Here is a 13115-nt window from a genome sequence, read left to right as displayed (position 1 = left end):
CGCAGTTCCTCGGGTGGTCTCCGATTTCGGCCTCTGTACCCCCATTAAGCATTGCTGCTTTCAGAGAGCTAGGCCCCCTGCTCACGATCTTAGAGCGCCGGCTGCCTGCCAGTCCCCACCCCTTCCATGGGAATCAAGTAATAAAAAGAGGTCAGGTTATTACCACTGAGTTTAAGCGGGGGGAAAAGAGGTCAGAGTAGGCTGGAATAGAGACGCTCTCCTTTAGTTCTGTACCTCTGAGCCCCTTCTCAACTAGGCCTCAACCTTGACCACCCTGTGTCCTGGCTGTGCCCAGGTATTGGCAAGAATCGTGCTAAGTCATACATCCTGGATATCTGATCACCCTTGAACTCTTGATATTTAATATAGGATTCGATTCCCTATATTCCACCTTTGCTGCAGAAGCCCTTGACCTGCCTTTAGCCACAATCCCCCTACCCTTGATGTCTCCTCTTAGTAATTTTCCATCCACCGTCACCTCCCTCACAGACACGGTCCTTGTTCCTTGCCTATAAATCCCTTGCTGTCTTTGCTATATTCTGAGTTGAGCTCAATTTCTCTCTCCTGTTTCAATCGTGGTGACCCTTATTGCAGTGATCTTGAATAAATTATTCATTGTGTTTAACAAGTGTCAGAATAATTTTCTTTAACCAGCACTCCCCCTGCCCCATTCCCAGGAGGACCCTAGCCCAGATTTAGTAATCTCAGTTTCCTAATCTATAAAATGGGGATGTTGATAATCCCTGCCCAGTGTTCCAGTCTGGAAGAAGTGAAGCCCAGAAAAGATTAGATGAAAGTGACTTTAGCTAGAGTTAAACCCTCTACAGATGTTAATGATTGGTATATTTTCTCCTTATTCAGACAAAGATGTGAAACACAAATCACAAAATGTACCTACCACTTCTTAGACATTTCTTGCGAAGCACTCACTAAACCAATGGAAAGATAACATTAAACACAGGGAGTCTGAAGATACAGCCCCAAGTAAGCTCTCACAAACAAAAAATACATTTGAAGAAAGATGTTTTTCTTTAAAACTAATGTGAATGTTCTATTTTGCCTCTTGTTTAAATAGCTGTAAAAGCTTTAAGCAATTTACACCTGAGAAAGATGTGTCACTGTTTATCATGTGGCTTTATTTACTTCCAGAGTTACAAGGGCCTCAGATTGCAAGTCACAATAAACTGAAAGTACTTATGTCTGAGTATTAGGTATTTATTCAAAAAACATTTGTTGAGCACCTATGGTGTTACAGTCTAGGCTTAGTATCTTAAATAGCTTTTGAAATAACATTTACTTTTTAAAATTTTTTTATTTTTACTTTTTGTGGGTACATAATAGGTGTATATATTTATGGGCTACATGAGATGTTTTGATACAGGTATGCAACGTGTCATAATTACATCATAGAAAATGAGGTATCCATCCTCTCAGGCATTTGTCCTTTGTATTACAAACAATCCAATTATACTTTTTAGTTATTTTAAAATGTACAATTTAATCATTGACTATAGTGACCTGTTGTACTATCAAATATTAGATCTTATTAATTCTTTGTATTTTAAAGCAATGAACATTTACTCTTAAAGTGTGTTTTCAAAAATAAGCATTCAAAAAAAACCTTACTGATTAGTAATTTTTTGTTTATTCATGAATTCATTAATCCAACATTTATTGAGCCCCTAATGGATACCTGGTACACAGCTGTGGAGAAGCTAAAACAAACAAGAGAATGTCTCTGCCCTCAAGGGTTAGCCTGAGGCCCAGTTAGAAAGCATGTGATTAAATGAACACTGTGATAGAAGTGTGTTGTAAGTATACAGGTGGTACACAGAGTAGGGATTTTACCTGGGAGCAATACAAATACAAAAATTCTAACAGGTGGTGCGCACCTGTAATCCCAGCTAGTCGGGAGACTGAGGCAGGAGAATGGCTTGAACCCAAGAGGTGGAGGTTGCAGTGATCGGAGAATCGCACCGTTGCATTCCAGCCTGGGCGACAGGGAGACTCCACCTCAAAAGGAAAAAAAAAAAAAAGCAATTAATAAGCCCTCATTTTTGGAAAGAATGACTAAAAAATATCATTTTGTTTTGGAGTGGGGATGTTTCATTCCTTTTGGGGGGAATTTTTTTTGTTTGTTTAGTTTGTTGTCATAAATGGATTCTGGTGTGATCATTGGAATTGAGAATGAGGTAAATAGCTTTGAAATGGTAGTGAAAATATTAATTTTTTTTTTAAAGACAGTTTCACCATCTTGGCCAAGCTGGTCTCAAACTCCTGACCTCATGATCCACCTGGCTTGGCCTCCCAAAGTGCTAGAATTACAGGTGTGAGCCACCACACCTGGCAATAACAATTTTTTAAAAAGGAAACACTAATTAAACAATAACATCGGATAGGCGCCGTGGCTCTTGCCTGTAATCACAGCACTTCGGGAGGCCGAGGCGGGCGGATCACGAGATCAGGAGATCGAGACCATCCTAGCTAACATGGTGAACTCCTGTCTTTACTAAAAATACAAAAATTAGCTGGGCATAGTGGTGGACGCCTGTAATCTCAGCTACTTCGGGGCTGAGGCAAGAGAATCACTTGAACCTGGGTGGTGGAGGTTGCAGTGAGCTGGGATTGCGCCACTGCACTCCAGCCTGGTGACAGAGCGGGACTCCATCTCAAAAAAAAAAAAAAAAATGGAGAGAGATCCAAGATGGCTGATCACTAACAGCTCGGGATTGTAGCTCCCACTGAAAGCGCAAAGAATGAGAGGACGCCACACCTTCACATGAATTCTTGTTGCTCACGCACCAGGAGATTCCCAGCGGAGGAGCCCCACGGGTCGCCAGCGCGACTCTTGTGACCGGCGAGGCGGTTTTGCCAGCGCCTTGGAGCGACGGTTCTTGGTGCAGAGTCGGAAAAGCACCATTAATCTTAACGCCGCTGATTTGGTCGGTGCAGTGGGTTGCTCAGATTTCGGCGCTGAGAATCAGTAAGTTGGACGTCCACTCAGAAACCTAATTACAAAGACGGTGAATTCAAAGACCACAGATGGATAAATTTATAACGAAGGGAGGAAAACGGCCAAAAAAGGCTGAGAATGCCCAAGATCAGAACGCCTCTCCCTCAGCGGGGGATCACAGTTCCTCATCAGCAACGGAACAAGGCTTGATGGAGAACGAGTGTGTTCCAATTACAGAAGCAGGCTTCAAAATGTGGATAATGAGAAACTTCTGTGAATTAAAAGAACTTGTTTTAACCCAATCTAAAGCAACTAAGAACTTTGAAAAAAGATTTGACGAAATGTTAACAAGAATACACAATTTAGAGAGGAATATAAGTGAATTGATGGAGCTGAAAAACACAATAGGAGAACTTCGTGAAGTATGCACAAGTTTTAACAGCCGAATTGATCAAGCAGAAGAAAGGATATCAGAGGTCGAAGACCAACTCAATGAAATAAAACAAGAAGACAAGATTAGAGAAAATAGGATAAAAAGGAACGAGCAAAGTCTCCAAGAAATATGGGACTATGTGAAAAGACCTAATCTACGCTTGATCGGTGTACCTGAATGTGATGAAGAGAATGAATCCAAGCTGGAAAATACGCTTCAGGACATTATTCAGGAAAATTTTCCCAGCCTAGTAATGCAGGATAATATTCAACTCCAGGTAATACAGAGAACACCACAGAGATATTCCTCAAGAAGAGCAACTCCAAGGTACATAATCGTCAGATTCACCAGGGTTGAAATGAAGGAGAAAATACTAAGGGCAGCCAGAGAGAAAGGTCAGGTTACCCATAAAGGGAAGCCCATCAGACTCACAGCAGATCTCTCAGCAGAAACCCTACAAGCCAGAAGATAGTGGGGGCCAATATTCAACATCCTTAAAGAAAAGAACTTTCAACCCAGAATTTCACATCTAGCCAAACTAAGCTTCACATGTGAAGGAAAAATAAAGTTTTTTGTGAATAAGCAAGCACTCAGAGATTTCATCACCACCAGGCCTGCTTTACAAGAGCTTCTGAAAGAATCACTACACATATGAAAGGAACAAACAGTATCAGCCTTTCTAAAAAAATTATCAAAAAGAGCATCAATATAATGAAGAATTTACATCAACTAATGGACAAAATAGTCAGCTAATGGCAGTATTAAACTCACATATATTATTATTAATTCTAAATTTAAATTGACTAAATCCCCCAATCCAAAGACAGGCAATTTGAATAAAAAACTAAAACCCATCAGTATGCTGCATCCAGATCCATCTCACATTCGAGGATACACAAAGACTCCAAACAAGGGATGGAGAAAGATTTACCAACCAAACAGAGAGCTAAAATAAATAAATAAAAAGCAGAAGTTACAATTAAGCAACAAAGATCAAAAGAAGCAAAGAAGGACATTATATAATGATAAAAGGATCAATGCAACAACAAGAAGAGCTAAAGATCCTAAATATATACGCACCCAATACAGGAATACGCAGACATACAAGACTTATAAAGAGACTTAGACTCCCACATAATAATAGTGGGAGACTTCAACATTAATATTAGACAGATCAATGAGACAGAAAATTAACAACGATATTCAGGACTTGAACTCAGATCTGGAACAAGTAAATGTAATTAACATTTATAGAACTCTGCACTTTAAATATACAAAATATACACTCTTATCAGTACCACATCATATCAACTTAGAAGTTTAAAAGAAATCTTGGTTGGCTCCTTGTTTGCTATTCTCTTCCCTCATTTTCTTTCATGTCTCCATTATTAAGGACAATTATAGGCATACCCATATTTAGACTGCATTCTAGCCCGGGCAATAAAGCAATACCCCCATCCTCTCTCCTTCTTCCTCTTTCTCTTTCTTCCTCTTCTTTATTCTTTAAAAAAAAAAAAAAAAGTAACACTATTAATACCCCCAGAGGAGGTAGGTAGCTATGAGTATGTTGTCCCTGGACTGAACATGAAGCCTCAGAGGCTAGAGGACTGACTCCATGTCTCTGGAGTTTGTGCAGCCCAGAAAAAAAATGAAAGAAAGGAAAAGGAAAAGGGAAAGGAAAGGAAAGGAGGAAGGGAAAGGAAAGGAAGAAAGAGAGTGAGGGAGAAAGGGAGAGAGTGAGGAAGAAAGGGAGAAAGGGAAGAAGGGAGGGAGGGAGGGAGAAAGACGCCTCAGAGGCTTGCATAAATGCTTAACAAAGTTTGCCCTTCGGCCTATATTTTTCTCCATGTAATATAGGCATCAAACAAAAGCAAAGTAGGGTGAAGCTTCAGAAGACAGTCCTAGCTGGGGGAGGTGGCTCGTGCCTGTAGTACAAGCACTTTGGGAGGCCAAGGCAGGTGGATCATGAGGTCAGGAGTTCAAGACCAGCCTGGCCAAGATGGTGAAACCCCGTCTCTACTAAAAACACAAGAATTAGCCAGGCGTGGTGGTGGGCGCCTGTAATCCCAGCTACTTGGGAGGCTGAGGCAGAGAGTTGCTTGAACCCTGAAGGCAGAGGTTGCAGTGAGCTGAGATCGCACAACTGCACTCCAGCCTGGGTGATAGACCGAGACTCCATCTGAAAAAAAAAAAAAAGAACAGTCCTAAAGCTCTCTGAAGAAGAAAGAAGCTCATTTCCTCTCTTCTGTCATTATTAAACTTCTTGAAAAGGAGTCTGCAATCTACATGCCGAATTTTCACTTTCTCTTTCGATACCTCTGCATGCTGAATTCTGTCCCCACTCCTCTACTTGCACTGCTCTTAAACACAGTATCAGTAAATCTCCGTCTCTCCATTCTAACAGCATTTACTGTCTCAGCAACATATTTATTTCAAAAATTGTCTGCAAAGTAATAAGACTCAATTCCCTTAGGATATTTTTGTTTCCATGTGCTTATGTCCTTTCCCCCAAATGGACTGAAGCAATTACAGTTTCTATTATACTCAAATAGCACTGTAAAACTAAAATGACTAAAAATGTAAACATCTGGTTCCCCAGTACATATGCTCCAGAAAGAAAATTTCACAGTGTGGTGTATTTTAATCTTGTTTACACTTTTGTCAAAGTCATTTGCTTCATACCTTATTAAAGTTTTTATCATATAATATTTGTTACATAAATATATAACATATAAATAAGTTATGAAAAGGCCGGGCATGGTGGCTAACACTTGTAATCCCAGCACTTTGGGAGGCCAATGTGGATAGATCATTTGAGGTCAGGAGTTCGAGACCAGCCTGACCAACATGGTGAAATCCCACCTCTACTAAAAATACAAAAAAATTAGCCAGGCATGGTGGTACATACCTATAGTACCAGCTACTTGGGAGGCTGAGGCAGGAGAATCACTTGAACCTGGGAGACAGGAGTTGCAGTGAGCTGAAATCACACCACCTGTACTCCAGCCTGGGCGACAGAGGGAGACTCCATCTCAAAATTAAATAAATGAGTAAAAATAAGTTATGAGGCATAATAAAATGGGCCACTATGAATCTATGATTCTATTCAACTAAACACCTGGATCATTGCCGTCTTTAAATGCACCTGAATTTTGTGTTTACCTTTTTTTAGCTTTGCTTTTTCCCTATCGTTTAACTACATGTGTATGTATCTCTAAAAATATGTAGTGTTTAGCTTGCTTGTTTTTTTAGCTTTTAAAAATATTACACCAAAGATTTAATCTTCTGCCCTTGACTTTTTTTTCGTTCAATTGTATTTCTTACATTCATTCATGTTGCTGCATTAGTAGGTCTGTCATATGAGTACATCACGTTATTCATTCTTCTGACAATAATTATCTGGGTTTTCATGTATGCAAATAATGCTGCTGCAGGCATTTGTGTACATGTCTCTTGTGTGGAATTACTAGCTGCGTTATGTAGTGTGGTAGTGTGTCCACATTCAACTTCATGAGATAATCTCAGATTGTATTACTAAATGGTTATACCGTTTCATCCACACCCCCACTAGTGGTGGATACAACTCCAGATTCTCATCAATGCAATATTCTGAGACTTAGCTTTTGCTAGTTTAGTGGGAATAATGTGTATCTCAATGTAGTCTTAATTTACATTCCCCTGGTCACTAATGAGGTTGGATGTCTTTCCTGAAATGTATTTACCAAAAATGTTTCCTCTTCTATTAACTGCCCGTTCACATCTTTTGCCATTTTTCTATTGTGTTATTTATCTTATTCTTAATTGTGGAAGTTCTTCATATATTCTTCATAATAATTCTTCGTGTGGTACATTTTTTCTCTGAGTATGTGGCTTGTCATTTCACTTCATTAGCAGCTGTGTGATAGAGTTCTTGTTCGTGTAATGTAAACAGATACCTACTGGCAGGTTTCTTTGTTTTTGCTTTCCTGACTACAGGAAAAGACTGACTTCCCTTCCCTTCCTTTCTACCTCCTTTGAACATGAACCTGATGTCTAGAGCTACAGCAGCCATCTTTTGATTATGAGGGAAAGACCAAGAAAAGCAACGTCACTGGTCTTTTTTTTTTTTTTTTTGCATTTTTTTTATGAGAAGGAATTTGGTTTAAGTCATTGGTCTTTACAATGTTGAGCTCTACTAAAAATAACCACCAGCCACTGGTTGCCTCCAGATTTCTTCTTATGTGAGGAAAAAAAATGTGTTTAAGCCTAAAATATTCACAACAAATACAAAGCTCAAGAAAACTTTGATTGGTATTTCTGAGAAATTTCATGTCATTGTTCTAAGAAAACCTTTTACTTAAACTAACTTAATTGAATTTCTGGTCCTTGAAACATCAAAGCCCGGAATAAAACAATTTGAGTCCATAGAAAAGGGTGCTGAGGAATAAATTTTGAAGACTGAGCAATGGTTTAAGCGTAGAGGAGGCAAAACAAATGGCTTTTCTGAAGTCTTTATGAGTAGGAAAGGCTGTGAAACGAAGAACTCACATTGGGAATTAGTGGAAGATAAGATTGGTTCTAGAAGGTAGGTTGTAACCATTTGTAACTAAACAGTACAACTGGGGTAAAGAAAAATCACTGAAAATAGGTAGAGAAATGCTAACAACAGTCATTTAAAATAAGTACTCTGGTAGTGAAAAGAAGTCATAGTCTCTGCAGAGGACTCTGAATAAAGATGAGTAAACTTTATCTTGCAAACCAAATTATCTAGATTCTGGTCCTTTTTCATATGTATCTCCATTGTATGTCCTATCTTTCCTAAAGGTGTTTATGGCTTCCGGTCCTTTTTCAGCTTTGCTACAGAGTATTAAGGGGAAAGTCTTCTGTTAACACTTGAGCCAATTCCCAAGTGTGAGGAGTTTAGTTACAATCTTTCGTGAAAAACCATAAAAAGGAGATGAGGGTGTGTCTAGGATCTGATTTGGGTCCTGTGGATGGGCAACCAAGCTCTGGAATGATACTCCCCTTCTGCCAATCTCTCCTTCAGGGTCAGGGTTGGAGGGCCTGGATTCTATGTTGTGTTTTAGAAAGACAGTGTTTTCTTTTTTCTTTTGTTTTTTTTTTTTTTTTTTTTTTTTTTTTTAAGACAGTGTTTTCTTATTAAGTTTCTAGTAATGAGCAAATTTAAAAAAATACGTGCAGTTGCCTAGCAAATGTCTGACATATGCTGACACACAAGGTATGTTTTTTCAAAAACAAAGATTTCTGTTGATCCAAACCTGTTGTTTCTGCTTCCCTACCACCCACTCAACCCACTACCTACCGTGGTTCCCTAGAAACAGTGTTGGTTTGTCGTGACTTGTTCTTTTTTTGTTGTTGTTTTTGACAGGAAGGAGAATTTATTGGTGAGTATTAAGAGGGGGCCGCACAGTGGAAGCCCTCATGAGTGCAGGGCCCGCCATTTGTCCAGAGGGCCACGACTGGGGATGTACTTGGCCCCACAGCCATCTGGGATGAGGGGCTTCTCAGCCACCATGTCTTCAGATTCACCGGCACTGAACTTGGTGAAGCCCCACTTCTTGGAGATGTGGATCTTCTGGAGGCCAGGGAACCGGACCTTGGCCCTGTGCAGGCCCTCAATCACATGCTCCTTGTTCCGCAGCTTGGTGCCAATGGGCATGATAACTTGGCCAGTGCGAACCCCAGCCACAGTGCCCTGGGGCTTTCCAAAGGTACCTTGAATGCCTGTTTGGAGCCCGTCAGCCCCAGCACAAGACAACATCTTGTCTATGTGGATGACGTGAAAGGGGTGGAGCCTCACTTGGATACGAAAGACATCTTTTTTTTTTTTTAGATGGAATCTCACCCTGTCATGCAGGCTGGAGTGCAGTGACTTGATCTCAGCTCATTGCAACCTCTACCTCCTGGGTTCAAACCATTCTCCTGCCTCAGCCTCCCAAGTAGCTGAGACTTCCGGCACCCGCCTCCGCGCCCGGCTAATTTTTGTGTTTTTAGGAAAGACGGGGTTTCACCATATTGGTCTGGCTGGTCTGGAACTCCTGACCTTGTGATCTGTCTGCCTTGGCCTCCCAAAGTGCTGGGATTACAAACATGAACCATTGTACCCGGCCCACAAATATCTCTTCAACAATCTCCTTAAAAATATGTCACCAGAAATATGTAAATTAATGACCTATAAAATATCTATAATCTTAAAGCTATATCACATGTATTCTTTTTTTTTTTTAAATCTTGGACAGGCTGGGTACAGTGGCATATACCTGTAGCCCCAGCTACTCAGGAGGCTGAGGTGGGAGGATCACTTGAGCCCAGGAGTTCAAGTCCAGCCTAGACAAAGAGTGAGACCCTGTCTCTTAAAAAATAAAAATTGATTGGGTACAGTGGTTCATGCCTGTAATCTCAGCACTTTTGGAGGTCGAAGCAAGTGGCTTGCTTGAGTCCAGGTGTTCAAGACCAGCACTGACAACACTGCAAGACCCTTTTCCACAAAATTAAAAAAAAAAAATAGCTGGGCACAGTGGCACAAGGCCTGTAGTCCCAGCTACTCAGGGGACCGAGGTGGAAGGATCACTTGAGCCTAGGAGATAAGGCTGCAGTGAGACATGAAAGCGCCACTGCACTCCAGCCTGGGCGACAGAGTGAGACTCCGTCTCAGATGAAAATTAAACATTGAGATTCAAATCTTAGGTAGGATTGCTATGCCGTTACTGGCCTCCGGTCAGAATACACCTGCTCTACCTGTTTTAGAAATATAGTAAAATGTGCCTTTCCTTAATCTTGCGATTCCTCTTCTGCTCAGGACCCCATTTGTGCTCTTCTGACACTGCACTCGCTCTCTCCTAGCACTCATCCTTGGATTGATCTTCGTGGTTAATGGACCTTAAGTGAAGGGAGCGGGCCTTCCTAGTTCCTAGAGTATACTTGGCAAAATGAGGGCACGTGCAGTTAAAAAACAAAAAAGCTGGAATAAATGAATGAGAAAAAGAAAAGTAGAGCAAGAGTTCAGGAAAGAGGCAAGCTGTGCCCCCCATCCCCCAATTGACACACATCTCCTTTTTCTTGTTGTTATTAGCTTTTTCCCCCTCACACGTACTTAAGCTTATCTAGGGTTAGAAATGGGGAGTGGGGTGGCCAGGCATGGTGGCTCACGCTTGGCAAAATGAGGGCACGTGCAGTTAAAAAACAAAAAAGCTGGAATAAATGAATGAGAAAAAGAAAAGTAGAGCAAGAGTTCAGGAAAGAGGCAAGCTGTGCCCCCCATCCCCCAATTGACACACATCTCCTTTTTCTTGTTGTTAGTAGCTTTTTCCCCCTCACACATACTTAAGCTTATCTAGGGTTAGAAATGGGGAGTGGGGTGGCCAGGCATGGTGGCTCACGCTTGTAATCCCAGCATTTTGGGAGGCTGGGGCAGGCGGATCACCTGAGGTCAGGAGTTTGATATCAGCCTGCCCAACATGGCGAAACGCTGTCTCTACAAAAAAATACAAAAAATTAGGCGGGTGTTGTGGTGTGCACCTGTAATCCCAGCTACTCGGGAGGTTGAAGCAGGAAAATTGCTTGGACCCAGGAGGCAGAGGTTGCAGTGAGCCAAGAATGCGCCACTGCACTCCAGCCTGGGTGACAAGAGTGAAACTCCATCTCAAAAAAAAAAAAGGAAGAAGAAGTAGAGAATGGGGTTAATTCTCCTACATTATTTTTACAGATCATCAGCACCCCTTTATAAGTACTTTTTTGTGTCCTCAATAAAGTGAACTTTTCAAAGTGAGCCTTTCTCCTTCTAAGTAACTGTTTTAAGGAATAATCCTGATGGAACACCACAGGAATTTTCTAGGGCCTCTACACTTTTCTCCTTTATCAAGATCAGAGTCAGAAATACATTTCTGGGAGCCTCCTAACTCTCAGAACCACTTTCCCTGTCAGAGTTTCTCACACAACAAACTTCATTTAACTTTCCTTTGGACTCTTAAAACTCTGCCTCAAAAAGTCTGTGACAATGATGCTCAAATTCTGCATATCAGAATCATCTTGGGTATCAGTTAAGCACAATCACTCAGCCCCATTCCAGAGATTCTGATTCAGAAGCTAGGCTGGAATCCAAACATTGTTTGATAATTATGTTTAACAAATTCCCCCAGGAGATTCTGATACGCATCAGAATTTGAGAATCTCAGGTAGAGTCAGCCCACATTTTCACTCTCTTTGAAGAAAGTAATTACTTTCTTCGGAGTAATTACTACACATTAGGTACAGCACAACATAGTAATTAAACACCTGGGTTCAGGAATCCAGCTCCTGAATACTCCACTGAATACCCTTGGACAAATTGCTTAGAACTTTCTGTACCCCAGTTTTCTTATTTATTGATTGATTTTCTTTTTGAGATGGAGTCTCCCTCTGTCACTCAGGCTGGAGTGCAATGGCATGATCTCAGCTCACTGCAACCTCCACCTCCCAGGTTAAAGCGATTCTCCTGCCTCAGCCTCCCCATTAGCCGGGATTACAGGCGTGCCCCACTACACCCAGCTAATTTTTGTAATTCTAGTAGAGATAGAGTTTCACCATGTTGGCCAGGCTTATCTCAAACTCCTGGCTTTGAGTGATCCGCCTGTTATTTGTAAAATGAGAATGATAATAACAGCACCTACCTCATAGGTTTGTTGTGAAGATTAAATGAGCTAATATGTCATAATCACTCAGCACAATGTCAAGGCATATAGTAGGTGGTCAATAGATATTGGACATTATTATTTAAAGATTCCTGTCACTTCCTTATGAGAACCAGGCTCATGTGTGTGTCCTGTGAACTTTGAGCCTAAGGGTAGGGTGCAGAGACCCTGAAAATCCTTTGCAATTGCATATAAATTACGTGTTTCTGCATTTTGCTGTGAACTGGCTCTATAGGCCTTCTGTGAGTCTCAAACAGGGTCTCTGACACCTGTACTGAGTTCTACAGCTTTGCTCCCAAACATGTGCCCTGGGCTAGCAGTGTCTGCATTAACAGAGACTAATTCTAAGAGAAATTCAGACTCTCGGATTCCATTCCAAATCTACTAAATCTAAAACTGCATTTTATTTTATGTTTTTATAAGTAGAAAAAAACAAACTTTATTTCCATCAAATGGAAACGTATGAACCTTCAAGCAAGATAATCAAAATAATAATAAAATTAACAGGATATCATATACAGATCAGACTAGAGGTTTAGATACTTTAAAACACATACACAAAAATTAAGAGGACCAAAAACTGTCCCACTGAGGAAAAGCACTCTGACTCATCATACACACACAACTTCTGGGAAACTTGAGCTGACATTTCACAGGACAGTAAACTCAAGAGACAGGTTGTCATTGGGTTATAGAACTGATCTGAGCTGGAGAGGGATCACAGCGAAATGTCATGGTAACTCCACAATTTCTCTAGAGAGCTGTTCATCTAAAAAAAAAGATTATAGGGCCCTGTGTGCTGGCTCACGCCTGTAATCCCAGCACTTTGGGAGGCCAAGGCAGGGGGGATCACAAGGTCAGGAGATTGAGACCCTCAAACATGGTGAAACTCCGTCTCTAGTGAACAACACAAAAATTACTCGAGAGTGGTGGCACGCACATGTAGTCTCAGCTATTCAGGAGGCTGAGGCAGGAGAATCACTGGAACCCAGGAGGCGGAGGCTGCAGTGAGCTGAGATCGTGCCACTGCACTCCAGCCTGGAACACAGAGCGAGACTTC

Source organism: Saimiri boliviensis, chromosome 1 (assembly GCF_048565385.1).
Source record: "Saimiri boliviensis isolate mSaiBol1 chromosome 1, mSaiBol1.pri, whole genome shotgun sequence".
Taxonomy (NCBI): domain Eukaryota; kingdom Metazoa; phylum Chordata; class Mammalia; order Primates; family Cebidae; genus Saimiri; species Saimiri boliviensis.
The sequence above is the reverse complement of the archived record's forward strand: the minus strand, read 5'-3'. Positions refer to the sequence as shown.